The following is a 22,088-nucleotide window of genomic DNA, read 5'->3' as shown; positions in this document are numbered from 1 at the left end:
TGCTTCTAAGTAAGATGGCAAGGCAGGTGGGACAGTGCCCCATTTGCCCCAATGGACCAGCCTCAGCATCGATGGAGAAGCTGCTGGTTAGGGTGGAACCCAGGCAGACCAAATCAATACCTGTTTGCTGGGTACAGGTGAGCTCATTGGATGGGTTCCCACCATTAGACCAGCTTCTTCTCTTCGGGAATGTGCTGAAGTCACACCTCAGAATGTTTCTACCGCACATTTTGAAGCAGCAAACAGCGAAAAGAAATCTGAAGGGATATTTATAGAGAGGCAATCCATAAATCAGATCCTTGAAAAGTCCCCAGTAATAGCTAGCTAATTGCATGCAGGATTCTTTGTGTTAAAAGCAGTCAAAGACGTTTTGCCTTGATGACTCTCCATAGGCGGGGGAAGGGGAGGAAAATATATTTGCTGTAACTGTTCTAATCCACACTGATCTCACCTGCCTTTGGGCGGATTAGTTTGATGAAGTGATTTAAATGACTAATAGAACATAAGTAACTTATTGGGAATTTTCTGAAGAAGCCACGGATTCGAAGGATATTCTCTTTCAGCTGAGTTGTATAGCAAAATGTATCCTGCCTCTTCTTAAAAACATATATTGCTTCCCCCAGTCCACTGTTTTAAGATGAGCTGCATCTTTTCAGGCTGTTCCCTTGGGGATTTGTAAGGAGGAAACTGATTTAAGCCACTGGGTTGGCTTCTATTCACTCCAGTCTGAAAGGCTGCCTCCATCTCTACAAACCCGCTGGGGGTATTCGGATTGGCAGAGGGGTGTTCAGAAGCGCAGAGAGCAGCAGCCCAGGAACAGGTCTTCTCTGCAGCAACCCCTAAATTGTGGAGCCCCCTCCCCACAAGCTTCCACTGTTTGCCGAAGATTTATCTCACAGAATAATAAAACTGTAGAGTAGAGGGACGTGGGTGGCACTGTGGGTTAAACCACTGAGCCTAGGACTTGTTGATCAGAAGGTCGGCAGTTTGAATCCCCATGATGGGGTGAGCTCCCGTTGCTCGGTCCCTGCTCCTGCCAACCTAGCAGTTCGAAAGAACACCAGTGCAAGTAGATAAAAAGGTACTGCTCCAGCGGGAAGGTAAACGGCGTTTCCGTGTGCTGCTCTGGTTCACCAGAAGCGGCTTAGTCATGCTGGCTTAGTCATGCTGTACGCGGCTCCCTCGGCCAATAAAGCGAGATGAGCGCTGCAACCCCAGAGTCGGTCACGACTGGACCGAATGGTCAGGGGTCCCTTTACCGTTACCTTTTAGAGCTTTAAGTGCAACCCCCTGCAATGTAGGAGTCATAAGAATATAAGAATCAGCCCAATGGCATCGCTGCCTCCAGGCAGAGCGTAGCCACAATGGCCGATACAGTGGACCCTCGGGTTACGTACCTCTCTGGATATGTAACCTTCAGGTTACGAACGTGGCAAACCCAAAGTATTTTTCCGGGTTTCACCGCTTGCACATGCGCAGAAGTGGCACCTCTGGTTATGGATTTTTCGGGTTGCACATGGACCCCCCGGATCAAATTAAATCTGTATCCAGAAGGTCAACTGTAGCCATCAAACGTCCTCTCCTCCATGAATTTGCCTAATCCTCTTTGCAAGTCACCTAGATTGGTGGCTGTTATGGAAATTACGGGGGGGGGGGGCACATCTTTAAATTTGTTAAATGTTACAAATATTATGCATAAATGTATCCTTTCGACTTGGCAGCTCAGGAAAGTTACCTAGCTTTAACAATCATATAAAATCATCTCCTTTGCCAGTTTCCTCCATTCCAACACTATTTTGGCCTTGAAAAATAGGGACTCCAGGAATTTCCAAGAGGTGACCATTGCTGAGCTGATTGTTGGCCAAGGAAAACCTAATCCCATCACCAGACTTGCCAAAGGGGTCCAGACATGCAAAGGAAGTTCTATTGTACTTTGGGTGGTGGGACTTCAGAGGTGTTTGCCTCTGCTAATCTTATACCTTGCCAACAAAGGTCCGCATAGTAAAAGCTATGGTTTTCCCAGTAGTGATGTATGGAAGTGAGAGCTGGACCATAAAGAAGGCTGATTGCCGAAGAATTGATGCTTTTGAATTATGGTGCTGGAGGAGACTCTTGAGAGTCCCATGGACTGCAAGAAGATCAAACCTATCCATTCTGAAGGAAATCAGCCCTGAGTGCTCACTGGAAGGACAGATCCTGAAGCTGAGGCTCCAATACTTTGGCCACCTCATGAGAAGAGAAGACTCCCTGGAAAAGACCCTGATGTTGGGAAAGTTGAAGGCCACAAGGAGAAGGGAACGACAGAGGATGAGATGGTTGGACAGTGTTCTCGAAGCTACCAGCATGAGTTTGACCAAACTGCAGGAGGCAGTGGAAGACAGGAGTGCCTGGCGTGCTCTGGTCCATCCAACATGGACACGACTAAACTAAAAGTCCTTGTCACCCCATCCTCTGGGTTCAAAATTTCCTCTTTGAACCTGTTGCACAATAAACTTTGGTCTACAGCTATTTGCTCCGGTTGGTGGCTGGACTCCTTCCTTTATTCCGCAGGGAACTGCAGGCTCTGCCCGATGAGCTGGGTGACTGACAGTGGCCATCACTGCCTCCTGAGGGAGTTCCACAGTTTACCTGTGCGCTGAATGCAGAAGGTCTCCCTTTCATCTGCCCTGAATTTTCCAACATTTAGTTTCACTGGCTGTCGGAGGAGTTCCAGCAGGAATACCTGGTTCTCCCCCTCCCCATTTTATCCTCACCACAAGCCTGGGGGGAGGGGGGGCAGCTTGGCTGCATTGCTTTATGATAGCTTTCAGACTAGCACCTTATTTCTTCTACGTGTTAGTCCTGAGATGCAAAAGCTATCCACTGTGTTCCATTTTGTGTGAACGCTTCCTTAATACAGAGGTGAGCTGCAGATGAATTATTATGAAAGGCTTTTCTTGAGAAATGGAATTCGCCTTTTTGAAAACAATGTTCCGTTTAAGAGGGCAGCCTTTCCGTTCCTACACGGGTCTTTTGCTCACGTTGGTGTTTTGATCCAACAGCGCAACATGATAATTAGATCAATTCCACAATGCCTCCTAATATCTCGGCGCAGATGGTTAAGTTGCGAGCAGAAAATCCCTGGGGAGAACCCAAATAAGTTATGCTGATTCAGAACGATTTCCCCTCTCAAAGATCTTTCCAAGTGGCAGCAAAGAATGGATTCTACCTCCCTGCTTTTTCTTCTTCTGAGTGTGAGAACAAGAAAGCAGAGAAAGGAGTCTAGCAGCCAAAATTGAGAATTATTTCTCAAAAGTTGGTACACTGCATGGAAAACTCCAGTCTGTTAATATAAGCAGTAGCATGGGGAATCATAATTAACCCCTTTTGAGTCAGGGCATGAAAAGAGGTTAAAAAATTCAATTTTTCAATATTTTCCTTTGACAAGAGGGAGGTGCATATCAGTGGAGATGTATTTCATTTTAAAGGGGCAGGGGCAGTAGGGAGGTGGATTGTAGTGTGAGGAGGAATTGGAGGGGCAAGGGGTTTGCTGATAACCTCTACCCACCCATCTTGCAGCGACCAAGTTGCAAGCTCATGCGATATGTTATGTATTCAGTGGTCTGTGTTTGCCTGAGCTTGAGTCTGGACTGAGGATTCTGAGCTCCTGTGTTCTGATTCGATACATATTGTCCAATCACAGAACATTTCAGGATTTGGGCCTCTGCCATTGGCCCTTGAACTCTGAGTCGTGATTCGCAGCTTGGAAGTTTAGACAGCCAATCACGTTGGGAGTGGGAGTGGCCCAGGCTTTCAGAAATGTATATAAGCATTGCTTTGCCTCTGTTTCCCAGTTATGTAGTTCAATAAATATTGCTGTATCTTGCCTTGTGTGAGCCCACCTACCCTTCACAATATATTTCTGGACAGAAGTCTAGTCTACAGATCAAGGAAAGTGATAGTACCACTCTATTCTGCCTTGGTCAGACCACACTTGGAATTCTGTGTCCAATTCTGGGCACCACAATTTAAGAAGGATATTGACCAGCTGGAATGTGTGCAGAGGAGGGCAACCAAGATGATCAAGGATCTGGAAACCAAGCTGTCAGGGAACTGCCATCAGTGTCCAAGGGAGAGAGCAAGCTCCAAAGGGATCCCAGAGAGCGTCCCGGGAGTGGGAGAGGCAGCCCGTCTTCTGGGGAAGAGAATCAACGTAGCTCCAGTGGAGAAGGGGGGCAGATGGGGGAATCGGCAAGGCGGTCCCATGACTCCTTGTCGGGAACCAGCGGGGAGAGGAAGGGTCCTCCGCTGCCTACGCCCTCCTTGCGCAGAAGGCTTCCGCGCAGGGAGAGTAGGAGGAGACTTGGCGTCAAAGAGCTTCTTTGCTGGAAGAAGTTTAAGAAACGCCCACTGACGGATTCTGCCAGCGATTGAGACAGTCACGGGCGAGTGGCTGCCCGGACAGGAAAGGTTCACTCAGGCAACCCAGCCAGAGGTTGGGACAAGCTTACGCATGAGCAACCCCTAGAACCATTACACAAGCCTTATGAAAAAGCAGTTGAAGGAGCTAAGTATGTTCAGCCTTGGAAAGAAGAGACTGAGAGGAGATATGATGGCCATCTTCAAATATCTGAAGGGCTGTCACATGAAAGATGGAGCAGTTTGGTTTTCTTCTGCTCCGGAGGCTAGGACCCAAACCAATAGCTTCAAGTTACAAGAAAGGAAATTCTGACTAAAGATACAGAAAAACTTTCTGACACTAAGCTGCTGGACAGTGGAGCGGTCTCCCCCCAGGAGGTGGTGGACTCTCCTTCGTTGGAGGTTCCCTCCCCAATAAAGTTTTACTATTTTCCTTTAAACAACATTTCCAACATTACAATAACAAACACAAAACCACCTTTTTGCTCTGCCGAGCTTACGACTTCCTTCCTTCCCTTCAACAGGTGTCCCATATCATATCCAATCGTGCAATTTAAATCTATACTATGTATCCACATTGCAGGATTTATTTCAATCCTGCTAGCGTCTTCAGATTTTTACAATTATCATTCAAATATGCAATAAATTTACTCCAGTCTCTTTGGAATTTCCAATCGTCCTGGTCTCGGATCCTTGGAGGTTTTTAAGCAGAGGTTGGATGGCCATCTGTCATGGATGCTTTAGCTGAGATTCTATTACCTGGACCTGGGAGGGCAAAGCCATGACTGACTCCAGCTGCAAAAGCTGAGGCTGCTGAACAGAGTCCCAGGCTGGGGTATTGTTTGGGGCGGGCGTTGTTGGTGGCAGGGTTGCTGCTGCTGCTGCTAACTTTTGTATCTTTGTTTTGAGTCTTATTATGAGTTATGTGAAAATTGTACAATTTGGTGGTGCACTTTTTTGTGTTTTATTGATTTTTTATGACTACTTTTGCCATGTTTGTAACTATGTAATTTTTTTCCTGTTGTAAGCCACCTTGAGCGTGGTTTGGGGTATGGTTAAGGAAGGTAAAGGTAAAGGTAAAGGGACCCCTGACCATTAGGTCCAGTCGTGGCCGACTCTGGGGTCACTCTATAGGCCGAGGGAGCAGATGTTTGTCCACAGACAGCTTCTGGGTCATGTGGCCAGCATGACTAAGCCGCTTCTGGTGAACGAGAGCAGCTCACGGAAACGCCGTTAACCTTCTCGCCGGAGCGGTACCTATTTATCTACTTGCACTTTGACGTGCTTTCAAAGTGCTAGGTTGGCAGGAGCTGGGACCGAGCAACGGGAGCTCACCCCGCGGGGATTCGAACTGCCGACCTTCTGATCTGCAAGCCCTAGGCTCTGTGGTTTAACCCAAGGTAGCGTACAAGTAAAATCATGGATGGGTGGAGGGGAGAAATGAGTGCGTGAATAACTAGTACACTTAAAAATATATTATTATTATTATTATTATTATTATTATTTATTATTTTTATTTTTATTTTTATTTTTATTTTTATTTTTATTTTTATTATATTATATTATAATATATTATATTATCCTGCCTTTTCCCCCTAACAGGTACTCAAGATACAATAGAAACAGCAAAAAACAGAAAAAGCAATCATTTAAAAAACAAACATTAATAGAATACACACACACACACAAAACAACAACAACAACAACACAGCACCTGCCCATTCCTTAAAATCAACCAGTTCCTCAAAGCCTATTGAAACAAGATCTTCTTCACCTGCCATTCGAAGGGCAACAAGGAGTGAGCCAGTCTAACTTCTCTAGGCAGGGAGTTCCACAGTTCTCTGGGAGAAGCCACCACCAAAAAGACCCTCTCCCTTGTCCACACCAGCTGTGCTTGTGAGGATGGCAAGACCAACAGAAAAGTCTCCCCTGAAGATTTCAGAGCCTGGGCAGGTTCATAAGAGGGAATACAGTATTTCAGATAGCCTGTTCAAACAAATGGAACATTCCCAGTTTTGTTCCTCCCACTTTTGCCTCAGGCTCCTCCCAACACTGCCACATGGCCCTATGGAAAGTTCCCCCCAAAAGAGCATGTGGTTCTCAGGCCAAAAGAGTTTCCCCTCCCTTGCTTTAGCACAACATGCCAATAACTCTTACAACAAGCAAAGGGGATGGGTTTCTGGGCTGGTGGCGGATGCTAAAGGCATATTTACATTTGAGGAGGGGAGAAGTGGGGAGGGAGGAGAGGGCCTTTTTGAGCTGTGTAGGTCATATTGCAATTTGGCTTCTGCTGCTTCTGAATCACATCCAACTTACCCAGGTTCATCGTTCCTACATTTCAGGTTCCTATGCAATATTTTTCTTTACAGCATTGGACTTTCCTTTCGCTTCCAGGCATATCCGCAACTGAGCGTCCTTTCGGCTTTGGCCCAGCCGCTTCATCAGCTCTGAATCTACTTATACTTGTCCTCTGCTCTTCCTCAGTAGCATGTTGGACGCCTTCCCACCTGAGGGGCTCATCTTCCAGCGTCATTGTGGGAGTCATAAAGCCACGGCAAAGGCTTGTAATATTGCAGGGTGCCCCCTGACCTCGGCTGACCAGCACTCTGAGCTTTACAATGTATTGGAATGTATTGACCTTAAATGGAGTTGTGTTTCCTCTGGGCAGTGATGACCCTATATGGTGATGGGGGCAATAAAAGCCTTGACCGGATGAGGTAACGTGAGACATTGGCAAATGGCCATGCGGCTGGAGAGAGACAAAGGATAATAAAAAAGCTACGGGAGGAGAGAGAAGTTCGAAAGGAGCTGCTCATACCATCCTGAAAATATTGCTGGCTCTCTGTGTCTTTATTTTATGCTAAACTGTGCCATTTGTAACGGCTGGCTCCGACACGTCATAACTTTTATATGCCTGTTGTCTTTGTCCATGGAGTTTTCTTGGCAGGGATACTGGAGTGGCTTGCCGGTTCCTCCTCCAGGTGGATCACGTTTGGTCAAAACTCTCCACTATGACCTGTTCATCTTGGGTGCCCTGCTCGGCATAGCCCATAGCTTCTCTGAGTTACTCAAGCCCCTTCGCCACGGCAAGGCAGTGATCCATGAAGGGGATTCTGAATCTAACACACCACCTAAAACCCAGCCCTGTTTCTGCTCATATAAAATCTGCTGTGGTTTTCTTTACTTTGGCTACTTTACAAGGGGCTGAAGCATGTTCCAATTAGTTCCAGAGATGGATCTGGATAACTAACACACACGTGTGTGTGTATGTGGTAGTCATTGTGGTTTTGTTCTGGCATGCCTCGCTGCATCCTGAGATCGTTTTGCACCTGATTTCACCAAAACGAAAATCCTATGCTGATTTTTTTTTTTTAAAAAAAAAATCAGTTTATAGGATATCCTTGTCTCCAAGCTCAAGGTGGCATACATGGGTATTCCGGTCCTCTTTTAATTCTGACAACAACCCTGTGAGGTAGGCTAGGCTGAGAGATAGTGACTAGCTCAAGGTTGCTTCATGGTCGAATAGCAGGGATTTGAACCCTGGTTTCCCAGGTCCTAGTCCAACACTCAAACCACTACACCACACTCAATGCTGCCGCTCAAAGCTGTATTTGGCTGTGCAAGAAGAACAGACCCTCAAAGATTTTTGGGGGGCAAACTGAGGTTCTCCAGATTTTGGCTTTATGGTACCAAAATTTATCAGTTGCATATTTGTGGTATGAGAGAGTTAAAGTTTACAATGCTTTTCTGAACCATGTAGTAAGGAAAGGGGTGTATGAAATGTGGGAGAAATGCAAACATTTATTGGAACAAAAAGCACCATGGTGGCTCTCTTCACTTGTGAAAAAAACAAATATGAGAAATGACTGGGTGACCTATAAAGAATGATTAATGGAAATAGTCCAAGAGCTGAAATTAAAGAGTTGTAAAGATATAAGAGGATTATTAACTGTTTGGTTACAATACCATCAGCTCAATGATATATTTAAGCTGGACAGAAAGAAAGGTTTCAAAGAAACCTCTCAATTCGAAAAGGAGTTCTCAGAAAATAAGACAAGAATAATTTCTAAAATGTATAAATTATTATTGGAACTGTATACGAAAGGCAAACAGGTCAAATCAGTGATGATACACTGGACGAGAGACTTATAGCATCCAAACGGCAGCATGGGAGAGGCCGTGGAATGTAGATTTAAAGTTTGCAGCATGCTATTGCGGGTGGCACTGTGGGTTAAACCACAGAGCCTAGGACTTGCCAATCAGAAGGTCGGTGGTTCGAATCCCCGTGACGGGGTGAGCTCCCGTTGCTTGGTCCCTGCTCCTGCCAACCTAGCAGTTCGAAAGCACGTCTAGGTGCAAGTAGATAAATAGGTACCGCTCCAGCGGGAAGGTAAACGGCGTTTCCATGCGCTGCTCTGGTTCACCAGAAGTGGCTTAGTCATGCTGGCCACATGACCCGGAAGCTGTACGCCGGCTCCCTCGCCCAATAAAGTGAGATGAGCGCCGCAACCCCAGAGTCGGCCATGACTGGACCTAATGGTCAGGGGTCCCTTTACCTTTACCTTTACCTATAACTTGAAAGACAATTATATGAAAATGATGTTAGCATTTAACTCCTAGTAAACTAGCTAAAATGTATAAATCAAGATCAAATGCATGTTGGAAATGTAAAGAGAAAGAGGGCACCTTCTGGATGTGTAAAGTGGTAAAAGCATTTGACCTGCTCATTGGCAAAATGCAAACTCCTCCATCCCACTGAAACTTGCCCAAATGGACTTTCTCGTGAAACTAAAAGAGGTAGGCAACATGTGCCTTGAAATATACTCAGAGTCGAGAGTGGATTTCATGCTGTTTATTCAGCTCATAGTGGTAGTCCCCCCAGAGTATCTGCTTTATATACATTATTTACACAATGGGCCCCACGTGATTGGCTAATTCCGTAATTCTCCTGTAGGCCAATCAGGTTGTGGATTCACTTCCATCTGGAGCTGGATTGGGTGGCTCCTGGAGACCAATCATACTGCTGCATTGTTCTAGGACCAATCAGATTGCTGCATTCTGAATCCTATTGTTCTAGGACCCATCAGACTGCTGCATTTTGGATCCTATTCAACTCAGTACATAACATGCCTCACCCTGAGCTCTTTGGAGGGCAGGCAAAAAAGTAAAACTGAACTGGTGCTCCATGGGGGATCTCCTTTTTTCTCTCTTCTCAAAATGCTGGACTCCCTTCACCCCTGCAAAAAGTGGAGTTTTCCCCCTCACACCATGAAGGGGAGGGGAAGGAAGGCACATACTTCCAAATGTGTATGTTGAAATATGTCAGAGTCCGTGACATTTTTAATATCAATTATCGCTGTATTGAAAACATTTACAGGACTGTGACTGACATTCTCCATTACTCCACGGTTGCTTTCGGCAGGGCGAAATTGGCAGCTGTTTAGACAGTTCCAATTTATGGGCACAATTTTCGGCATAGATTTTGCAGGGTGCCCTGGCAATTTTTCTAAATTAAAAAAATAATAATGCTATTTTATATATATAATGAAATAAGGGGCCAGGCCTTCTTAAAAACCAGCTCCAGAATTCCCCAGAAAAGCAAGTCAAATAAGTCCTTGTAAAATGGTTCCATGGAAATATATAGGAAAGTGGCAACGCATGCACAGTGATTGTAATCCTATTTACTGGGAAGCAAGGAACAGTTTCATTTTTAGGGCTGTGCTTTCGAGGGAGAATAACATTTTCCTGTCCATTTTCTCAATGCCATGCATTATTTTGTAAAGTTCTATTTCCGGAATTGTTGGACTCCAACTCCGATCGTCCTTGGCATTAGCAGCTGACGTGAAAAACAACTGCCTCTAAGGTACAAGGAGGGTTCTGACATGTCTAGGAAAATATGGGTTGAGCAAATTGTGTCTCATGGACTGTGGGTTTGTTGTAAACAAAAATTGCCCTTTTCCCTTATGGGGTATCCAAGAGCCCATATAGAGTCCTTACATAGGTTCCCTATTGGTAGGAGAAAAAAACAGAGGCCAACCAGAGAATATTGAGAAGCAAAGCAGCTAGTAAGCTTGGCCTTTATTGATCTGTTGCAACAGGGTCCCCACTCACCACACGCAGGAGGGAGGAGGAACGCAGTACAATGGTGTGCAAGCCCTTATATAGACTTTTGAAATTGCCAGCCTGTAGATCAAGACCAGCCCCAGAAACATCATACATACATCACAGAAGGGGTGTAACCTAAGACCACCACCCCCAGATACATCACACCTACATCACAGAAAAGGCGGTCTAAAACAGAAATTTTGAATGTTGTTTTTCTCCTGTCCTTGTTTATCTCCTGTCTGGCAGGTTACTTGATTGGATTGCCTGGGGAGCCTGGCCATTCTTTTGTAGTGATAAATACTTAGTTCCTGGGCCAGGTCACAGGCTCACATCCTATTCAAACACAGACATACCCTTAAGACAGGATTTGTGAAGGAAAAGACAATGGGGAGGCTTTTCCACTTTGACCTTACAGAGAAAACATTTGGTCAGTTGGGGACAGCTTGGGAATCAAAATGATTCCAGGTCGGTCTTCCTGAGCTGATCTATGTATGTGCTTGGTTGGTACGCTTATGAACATTACCATATATCTAAGACCATAAAATTCCTATCACAGGTTGGATGAAACATGGTGAGGCAAAGGGGTGGCAGAAGGTGATTGAGTAGAGGATGAATAGCTGAGAATATGTATAATAGCTACATAGTGTGCATCCCGATTGAAAGGCTCTAGCAAACTCTTTGGGCTCTGTCCGGTAATCCATTACTTCTGGTTTTCTAAAACTTGGGTCTCCAACTGCTTTTTGACTCCATCTCCCATTATCCCTAGCTAGCAGGACCAGTGGTCAGGGATGATGGGAACTGTACTACAAAACAGTTGGACACCCATGTATGGGTAAAGGTAAATGTAAAGGACTCCAGGACATTTAAGTCCAGTCAAAGGCAACTATGGGGTTGAGGTGCTCATCTCACTTTCAGGCCGAGGGAGCTGGCATTTGTCCACAGACAGCTTTCCAGGTCATGTGGCCAGCATGACTAAACCGCTTCTGGAGCAACAGCACACCGCGACAAGTGCCACAGCACACGGAAATGCCGTTTAGCTTCCTGCCGCAGTAGTACCTATTTATCTACTTGTGTAGGTATGATTTTCTTGGTGTTGGTGCTGATCTTTAAAACCCTAAATGGCCTCAGTTCTGTATACCTGAAGGAGCGTCACCACCCCCATCGTTCTGCCCAGACACTGAGGTCCAGCTCTGAGGGCCTTTGGCGGTTCCCTCACTGCAAGAAGTGAGGTTACAGGGAACCAGGCAGAGGGCCTTCTCGGTAGTGGCACTCGCCCTGTGGAACGCCCTCCCATCAGATGTCAAGGAAATAAACAACTATCTGACTTTTAGAAGACATCTGAAGGCAACCTTGTTTTATTGTGTTTCAGCATTCTGTTGGGAGCCGCCCGGCCAGATTGGTGGGGGTATAAGTAATTTCTTCTTCTTCTTCTTCTTCTTCTTCTTCTTCTTCTTCTTCTTCTTCTTCTTCTTCTTCTTCTTCCTCCAGTGGTACCTCCAGTTAAGAACTTAATTCATTCTGGAAGTCCATTCTTAACCTGAAACTGTACTTAACCTGAGGTACCGCTTTAGCTAATGGGGCCTCCCACTGCCGCCACGCGATTTCTGTTGTCATCCTGAAGCAAAGTTCTTAACCCGAGGTACTATTTCTGGGTTAGCAGAGTCTGTAACCTGAATCATCTGTAACCTGAAGTGTCTGTAACCTGAGGTACCCCTGTATTATTATTATTATTATTATTATTATTATTATTATTATTTAATAGTAGTAGCTGACAAGTATCAAACACGTTTAGGATGTCAAGCAGGGTGTGTGAGGGGTGGGGCTTAAAGAGAGAGGGTGGGGCCTGGGGAGATGTACAAGGACCAGAAAGACGGAAAGAGACCCATGTAGATATGATCCCCAAGTGTTGACTCCATGCAGACATTGAGCAGAACATGTCAAGGTCCCTCCAATGCATGCAAGTTCCCTTGTCGTGCTTCAGTTTCGTGAACAGAGTTCTAGTTGCAAACAGTTACATTTTAATGATTAGAGTGACCAATTAGTATGCAAACCGTTCAGCAAACATTGGATTAGAACTTCGTCTTTTTTTAAAAGAAGAAACAGCTTATTTTTCTTGCTGATTTAAATTGCCTGGATTCAAAATCAATCCCCCGTTAGAGGGATGATTAGTCGCCGCATGTCGCGGCAATAGCTGCTGAAACGATAGGAGCTTTTCCATTTGGCACACAGTCAAGGCACACTTTTCAAAAAGTGCTAACCTGTTGCCTGTAGGTGTGAACTGTCAGCCTGGGGCAAACGTCGCTTTCTGTTCCCACTTTCCAAATTAAACTGCTGTCCAGATGAGAAAAGGGTGGGTGTTGCCTTCTCTCTGAATAATTCTGTTGGGGGGTGGGGAGAAAGGCTGCTTTGCTAAAAGTAATGGCTGCAGATTCAAGCCTGGAAGGCAGCAAGTTAACTCTGCTGGAACTTGAAGCTTCATGCTCTGGCACCAGGGGGGGATGGGGGGCGGAGAGCAGGCGGGGGAGTGGCTGGCGCACTTCCCAGGGGTGTGGTACATGTCCTGGGGGTGTGTCATGTGTCCTGGGGCGTGGCATGCAGTCTTCAGGGGCGTGGCATGCACCCTGGGGGCGTGGCACCCAGCGCGCAGGGGGGAGCCACGATGGCACCCCACCAGGATCACCCTGCTGGGGGCAGCTCACTCCCCCTGCACCCCTCTTCCTCCGCCAGTGCCAGCAGCCCAATCCTGAAATTATGGGATGGGAAGGTTGCAACAGGCACTGGAGTGGTATTTTGTGGGGAACAAGAATGTCCTATTGAGCTAGTGTCTTGCCTGTGCGGTTCCTTCCCCACATTCCCGATCATAGAATCGTAGAATTGTAGAGTTGGAAGGGACTCAAAGGGGCTGACCCCTTAGAAGAGAAGAGTTTGGATTTGATATCCCGCTTTGTCACTACTCTAAGGAGTCTCAAAGCGGCTAACCATCTCCTTTCCCTTCCTTCCCCACAACAAACACTCTGTGAGATGAGTGGGGCTGAGAGACCTCAGAGAAGTGTGACTGGCCCAAGGTCACCCAGCAGCTGCATGTAGAGGAGAGGAGACGCGAACCCGGTTCACCAGATTACGAGTCTACTGCTCTTAACCACTACACCACACTGGCCTTACAATACAGGAGTTTCAGCTAAGGAATCCACAACATCCAACCTCAGCTTAAGAACCCTCCAAGGAAGGAGAGCCCGCCACCTTTTGAGGGATTCCGTTCCATTGCCAAACAGCTCTTACTGTCAGAAAGTTCTTCCTACTGTTTAGTCAGAATCTTCTTTCTTGTTCTTTGGTTTGGAGCAGCCCAGCCTAATTTTTTAAACCCCAGTTGCTGGAAACCACAGGAGGGGAGGGTGCTCTTTTGCAGCAATCCTGTTTGCGGGTTTCGCCCAAGCCTCTGGTTGGCCATTGTGAGAACAGGATCCTGAACTAGGTGGACCCAGGCTCCTCTGATGTTTTGAAAAGGCTGACTCTCCTTCATGCATGCTTACTTGCCATGGTAATATTCAGTGCTCTTTTTCTAGAAAAAGAGGTGCCAGAACTCACCACAAACACTTTCCTTGTCCTCTTATCAGGGCCGTCCGGCGCCATGGTGCAAAGATCCCTCCGGCGCCCTCCCCCCCGTTTCCCGGCGGGGGGGATCCCAAAGTTGTTGAGCTGACACCACGCTTACACATTACCTCTAACAAGCCCTTAGAACAAAATAAAATGAAAAGGCAGAAGAAGATCTAATGAAGTCCTCAATTCCAAAGCAAGACTCATTCAAGACTCAGCAGTTCTTCCAATTCATCCTCATGATTCAAATCACCACATATCAAAAAGTTAAAGCAATCATCAGTTTGTTGTTCTTTAAATAAATGGACAAAGACACAGAGAATGAAGTTCCCGGCCAATTTGTGTTTAAGTACAAAGCTGACGTTTTCAAATATTGTGGGGGTGGGTGGGTGTAAAGCAGTGACACCCTGAACCTAAAAAGGACCCCAAACTTGAGTCACAAAGGCTGCAACCCTAACTGCACTTACCTGAGAGTAAGTCCTGCTGAATCTAATAGGACCTTAAAACCTGCCCCATCTTTAAAGGACTTTTTGTTGGTGTTTTTTTGTTTTTAACCACTAACTGCATGGAGAGCACGCTCTCGAGTCCATCCTTACCTCCAAACTGAGTCCTAATGGTAGCGTGCACCCCTTGAGCTTTCCCCTCCCACCTCCCCAAATCTGAAGGAATCCCGCCTCCAGCTTTTTCCTAGACAGAAGGGTCAGGGGGCAATGTTCTCGGTGCCCCTCCCACTCCTCCCTGCCCCCTGTGCTGGGCAGCTTGAGGCTCGCTTGCTGTGTGGGCTTCCTCAGCTGTCCCACTACTGCCGTGGCACAGGCAGGAGGGTGAAGGGAGCTGCGTAGCTTTGCATGCCACCACCGCTGCCTCCTCTACTAGGCAGGAAGTGAGAGGGCACTGCTGGCCATAGAAGAGCCACTGCCACCCAGCATGCCCTCACAGCTGTTCCCAGTCAGTCCTGGACTCCCGCTGCTGGGCGCCCCGATGGGCGGGCGCCATGGCGCAGGGCGCCACTAACCCTAATGGGTAAGACGGACCTGCTTCTTATAATGGCAATGCTGCCCACCTCAGAGGTGCCAGAACTGAGTTGCACCAGGGAAAAAGCCTTGGTTATAGTGCTATTCTTTTGCAAAGCTTTTTCTCAACCAGAACTAAGTTCCAGCACCTCTCAAGTTGGCACCATTGCCATTATAAGAGAACAAGGGAGGCATTTCATTGTGAGTTCCGGTACCTCTTTTTCTTGAAAAATAGCACTGATTTTATGAGAGGATTGCTCACTCTCCATCCCAAAAGTCATTTGGTCTTAGAGATCCACCTTCTCACAAATTTCAATATTTTATGTCCCAGGTTTGCCAAAATCGAACAATCAAAAGAAAATTCAGCAAGGTCCTCCTCCCCTCCCACTGCCAAGATAAAGACAGCAGAAGAGTTTGTCCATTAAATAGCTACATAGATTAATCACAGCAAAAGAGAACTGTTTGCCCAGGAGTCAGAAGCATTCCAGAATGACTTCCCTTCTCCTACACACACACACACACACACACACACACAAATAAACAACTGCGGTTGGAGTATTAGTGACCCCTCTCATTTAAATCTACCAACTTTCTTTTCCATTTCAAACCTTCCTCTCCTGCCCAGTTTCACAAATCCTTGATTTATTTTAAGCTTCTCGGGGAAGGATGGAAAGATTGCGAACTGGAGGACGGCAAATGCAATTAAAACAGAGGAGAAAGCCGGACTCTCCTTTGTAATCACTGCTTCCGGAAAAGCAATATGCTGTGGATTAGAGCGCTTTGGGGCCCGAGCGGAACCATATGGCTTGTCTCTGCTCATTCCCCCTTAAATCCTGACATTTTGCAGCTGTCAAGATAAAGCTGTTTAGACGAGCAACATTGTCGTTTGTTTATAGGGAAATAATATGTAGCGAGTTATGATTAATCAAGGTGTCTAAAACCTGCTGCAGGCCCTGCAAAGAGATTGAGTTTTGCAGCTAGGAATTTTGTCTCTCGAATTACTAACTTCATTTCTCTCTGCTCACATTCCCCCCACCCTTAACCCCGTGCTGCCTTCTTCCTGCCGCGCTGTTTGCTGTCCCGCTTTGTAATCATTTCTGGAAGAAACTGCACGACGCCCTGGAAGCCTGTCTCCCTGCCACAGGTGGAACTTGTTGCACACATGTCTGCATAGGGAAAAACAATCAGAAAACATGGAGGGAGAGGATCAAATGGGGAGTCTATGCCCATGCCTAGGTGTGTGCAGCAGAATGTTTTTTGGGGGGATTGCCCTTGAGGGTTCAAGAACAGAGGCTCACAATAAAGTCCCAGTCAGCCAGATATTATATGCCTGTTGTCTTTGCCCATGGAGTTTTCTTGGCAGGGATACTGGAGTGGCTTGCCGGTTCCTGATCCAGGTGGATCTCGTTTGGTCAAAACTCTCCACTATGACCTGTCCATCTTGGGTGGCCCTGCACGGCATAGTTCATAGCTTCTCTGAGTTATTCAAGCCCCTTCACCACGGCAAGGCAGTGGTCCGTATAGTTAAAGCTATGGTTTTCCCAGTAGTGATGTATGAAAGTGAGAGCTGGACCATAAAGAAGGCTGATTGCCAAAGAATTGATGCTTTTGAATTATGGTGTTGGAGGAGACTCTTGAGAGTCCCATGGACTGCAAGAAGATCAAACCTCTCCATTCTGAAGGAAGTCAGCCCTGAGTGCTCACTGGAAGGACAGATCCTGAAGCTGAGGTTCCAATACTTTCGCCACCTCATGAGAAGAGAAGATTCCCTGGAAAAGACCCTAATGTTGGGAAAGATTACAAGGAGAAGGGGACGACAGAGGACGAGATGGTTGGACAGTGTTCTCGAAGCTACCAGCATGAGTTTGACCAAACTGCGGGAGGCAGTGGCAGACAGCAGGGCCTGGCGTCCTCTGGTCCATGGTGTCACGAAGAGTCAGACACGACTAAACGACTAAACAACAACAGCCAGATATTATTCAGCAAGCAGAGTTTCCCGAACATTGAAAGGTCGGCGGCTCAAATCTGTGTGACAGGGTGAGCTCCCATGGCTCTGCCCCAGCTTCTGCCAACCTAGCAGTTCAAATAATAATAATTTATTATTTGTAACCTGCCCATCTGGGTTTCCCCAGCCATTCTGGGCAGCTCCCAACAGAATATTAAAAACATGATAAAACATCAAGCATTAAAAACTTCCCTAAACAGAGCTGCCTTCAGATGTCTTCTAAAAGTCAGATAGTTGTTTATTTCCTTGACATCTGATGGGAGGGTGTTCCACAGGGCGGGTGCCACTACCGAGAAGGCCCACTGCCTGGTTACCTGTAACCTCACTTTTCACAGGGACGCCCTCGGAGCTGGACCTCAGTGTCCGGGCTGAACGATGGGGGTGGAGACGCTCCTTCAGGTATACTGGGCCGCATTTAGGGCTTTCAAGGTCAGCACCAACACTTTGAATTGTGCTTGGAAACGTACTGGGAGCCAATGTAGGTCTTTCAGAACCAGTGTTATGTGGTCTTGGCAGCCTCTTCCAGTCACCAGTCTAGCTGCCACATTCTGGATTAATTGTAGTTTCCGGATCACCTTCAAAGGTAACCCTACGTAGAGCGCCTTGCACTAGTCCAAGTGGGAGATAAGCAGAGTATTGTCATGGCTAAAAATTGACCACTGTTTCTTTAATGCTAAAAGAACTAAGTCAGCATGAGTCAGCGGCGTATAATGACTCATGCAACCTTTCACCAAATTGTACCTGTGAGTGGTCAATGTTAGTGTTGGGGGTGGGTTGGTTGGTTGGTTAGTTGTTAGTTAGTTAGTTAGTGAAAGCTGGTTATGTTTGGTGTCTGTAAAAGCTGTTGGTCGTGGTTGAAGAAGAAGACTTTTTAAGAACAAAAGCAGCAATACTCTGCAAGAATACTCTTTCTCAAAGACTCGTTTGTGTCAACTAAGGTCTGAGGACTAGGCAAAGGAGTAAAAAGGAGGTCAGAACCTTTTCTTTTTCAAACACTGACAGGCATGCGCCACTCTGGCGAGACAGAGTGAGTCCTGGGAAGGTTGCAGCAATTAAAACACAATACTAAAAACAGCTTTACTTACCATCACAGAGAAAGGTGGGTCCTAGACATATACATCCTACATGTCACAGGGTTTGGAGCAGTGGTGGCCACCAACTTGGATGGATTTAAAAGAAGATTAGACAAATTTATGGAAGAGAGGGCTATCGGTGGCTACTAGTCTTGAGGGCTATGCTCTGCCTGCACAGTGTGCTAGTGTCCGAACCTGCCTGCAGGTGTCCTACAGACAACTGTTCGACCATTGTGGGAGCAAGATGCTGGACACGATGGGCCATTGATGTTCTTATATTCCCAGCTAGGTGTTGTAAGGGACTGGGCAGAGGGGGAGGAATGGTGGAGACTGCCTCCCCCTCATCCTGAACCTTCCAGGGAGTAGGAAGAGGAAGGACAGTATAGATTATGGTTACCAGATTTTTTTCAATGAATCCGGGGACACTTTTTTTTTTTTTTTTTTGGAAGCTTAGTAGCGACAGGGAGTCAGTCGTGGGGATGGTGAGGCGAAAGACCCTGGGCCCAAGCACACATGCATATTGTATAAAGGTGCAAAGCCCTTCTTTCACACCCCGTGAAATATAAATGCATAGTTTTTTTAAAAATTGGGCAACGGTGTGCTGCCTGCCTGTGACTCCCAAGCCTTCCCTGATCTCCTGCTCCCTTCTCCCTTGTTTTGCCAGATCGGGGGAGGCTTGGGAGCCAGATGGGTGGGGTATAAATAAATTATTATTATTATTATTATTATTATTATTATTATTATTATTATCCTCCTCCTAAGCAGGTGCCTAAACAATACTTATAAGTTCAAGTGTGATGGTGTTGTATACTTAAGTATAAGTGTATTGTAAATACAGAGGTACCTCGGGTTAAGAACTTAATTCGTTCTGGAGCTTCGTTCTTAACCTGAAACTGTTCATAACCTGAGGTACCACTTTAGCTAATGGGGCCGCTGCTGCGTGATTTCTGTTCTCATCCTGAAGCAAAGTTCTTAACCCGAGGTACTATTTCTGGATTAGCTGTAACCTGAAGCGCCTGTAACCCGAGGTACCACTCAGGTTACAGAATGTGCCACCTTTTAGCCATAATTCCCTCGCCCTGTCAATCACCGTTCCTGTTTATGTATGGAGAGAAGGGTTGACTTGTTTGTGTAGCCCAATGACCTTGCCGCATGTAACCTGAGGTACCACTGTAAACGAGCAAATAAAAAAGTTTGTTTCTTTTTCCTCCCTTCTTTCATAAACAAGAGATAAGTGTGGTGCCTGACATAAGCATAATGCAAGTTAATTTGGGGGCTAAACTAAATTTGGGGGCGCTGGGCAAATCTTTGTACCCCGGCGGCACATATGCTAAAGACTGCATTGATCCTGATGAACTCATGCCATTCCTCTCCTCACTTCTAACAGCTGTGCACGCTGGCAGTGATGAATGCCTGCTGGACCCCCCAGCACATCTGGACCATATGGACTGGAAGTTCCCCAAAACTTTGAAGGCATTTGCGCTTCTAGGAAAGTTTCTTTCCCCATGGATTTATGTTCTCCAAAGAGCAATTTCATTCTGATGGGAAAGCTTCCAACCAGCTCCAAAACTTTGAGCGGTAGCTCTGTGACGTTCTGTCCCTGTCAGAAGGTGCTGGAACATCTGTTGCATCAGCAGTGTCTTCTGGAGGAAGCTACAAGATAAATGGTGCTTTGGGCTTAAACTCGCTAATGGATCTGTCCTGCCAGCCTCTCCAAAGTCAGCCATCTGTCTTGGGGCATGAATTGTCCAAGGCTAGGCATAGGCGCCTTGACAGCTGGATTGCCGGGGATTTCACTCTTAAGATCCTTGATTCGGAGTTTTCTTGATGGCTAAACTTACAGCAAAACAAAACCGTCCAGAAATTCTGCTCTGCACAGAATCAAGCGAGAGTTTCAGAGGAGCAAAGTTGTGTGTGTGTGTCTTATCCAGAGGCACGAAGGGTCTACAAGACAACGATGCATAAATCAGTCTACACCTCCCAGCTGTTGTCCTGCTCTAATCCATTTGCCTAAAAAGGAAAACAAAATTGGGACAGCAGGTATGGTTGCCACGGCTGGTGTGTGGGGTGGAAAACACCTACATTCATAGGCTACTGACAAATTGTCTGCAAACAGGACATCAATGCTGGACCGGAGGATTGCTATTCAAATCTAATTAAAACCAAATGTTTATGAAAGTGAGTCACTTCCTATCTCTCTCACTCTCTCTCTCTCTTGTCATCCTGTGAAATATTCTGTTTATTTTACACCTTTTGGTACTCCACGGATCATCGTGTTCTATTAATATCTTTCATTCTCACAAAATAAAATCCCCAAAAGTATGCCTTTTCTTTCAAGTTGCTTGCAATTAATTTTCCGAGCCACTGCAGTGTGGCTGTTAGAGTGTCGGAACTCAGGGATTCAATTTCCCTCTCGGCTGTGAGGCTAACTGTGTGACCTTCAGAGCCGGTCACTATCTCTCAGCCTAACCTACCTCCCAGGGTTGTTGTGAAGAAGAACTGAGGAAGGAGCGAGAGGAGCAAGTATACCCACCTTGAGCTCCTTGGAGGGAAAGGCGGGATATAAATACGATCAATCAATCAATCAATCAATCAATCAAGTACGTTTCTGGGCACAATTCAAAGTGTTGGTGCTGACCTTTAAAGCCCTAAATGGTCCTGGACCAGTATACCTGAAGGAGTGTCTCCACCCCCATCGTTCTGCCTGGACACTGAAGTCCAGCTCCGAGGGCCTTCTGGCGGTTCCCTCACTGGGAGAAGCCAAGTTACAGGGAACCAGGCAGAGGGCCTTCTCGGTGGTGGCACCCGCCCTGTGGAACGCCCTCCCACCAGATGTCAAGGAAATAAACAACTACCAGACTTTTAGAAGACACCTGAAGGCAGCCCTGTTTAGGGAAGCTTTTAATATTTGATGAATTATGTATTTTAATATTTTGCAGGAAGCCACTGAACTCAGTAGGTCTTACTTCTGAGTAAGCAAACTAGCCCAGGAACTTCAGAGTAAGTGCCATTGATATCAGCAGAGTAAGATGGGATGAGTGAATCAGCCTATTCCCAGAGCAAGTCTATTTTCCGTGTGTTTGCCCATATGTCTCTTCACTCCCATTTCGCATTAATCTGCTTTTTATTTTTAAAATCCACACAAATTTGCATTTAAGTACGTATCCCAAAAGACATTTCCCCTCTAAATATGCATTTCTAAATGTACCCACACTCAAAATAAACATTTCAAAATGCAATTTCTCCTAAATACTCCATCGGAACATCTGGGGAGTTCAAAAGAGGATGGAGAAGCTAAGATTTGATCTGGTCAGTTGATAGCAGAACTTGGAAACACTGAATTCATAAGAACATCAGAAGAGGCTGCTTGTTCAGGCACAAGGAGCATGTAGTTCAGCACCCTGAACAGACATTTTTCCTTCTGTGGATTCCTGCAACTGGTGTTCATGAGCATTGCTGTCTCCAGCTGGACTCAGAGCAGCAGCCATTGATAATCCTCTCCTCCATAAATTTGTCCAATCATTTTTTAAATCTAGGGGGTCATCCACACAAGTGAACCAGGAAGTGACCTCTCCAGACAACGGAACGACTCTTCTTTTCTTATCTCTGTGGCTGCAATCTCCTGGGTGCATCTGTTTCCCTCCCTCCCATCCTGCTTTTGTGCAGCCCCGGGTGCTGGCAACATACGCTATGCCACTGCCTGTGCTTTGCCACCTGCTGGACTGCTTTCAAGAAAGAAGGCAGGGCAGATGGGGCAGTGCCCCATTTACCCTAATGGACCAGCCTCAGCATCGATGGAGAGGTTTGCTGGTTATAGTGGAACCCAGGTAGACAAAATCAATACCTGTTTGCTGGAAATCGCAAATGGGCAGAGTGCTGTTGCGCTCAGGTTCTGGCTTG

This window comes from Podarcis pityusensis (genome assembly GCF_964106645.2).
Source record: "Podarcis pityusensis genome assembly, chromosome: 10".
Taxonomy (NCBI): Eukaryota; Metazoa; Chordata; class Lepidosauria; order Squamata; family Lacertidae; genus Podarcis; species Podarcis pityusensis.
Note: the sequence above shows the minus strand (reverse complement) of the source record.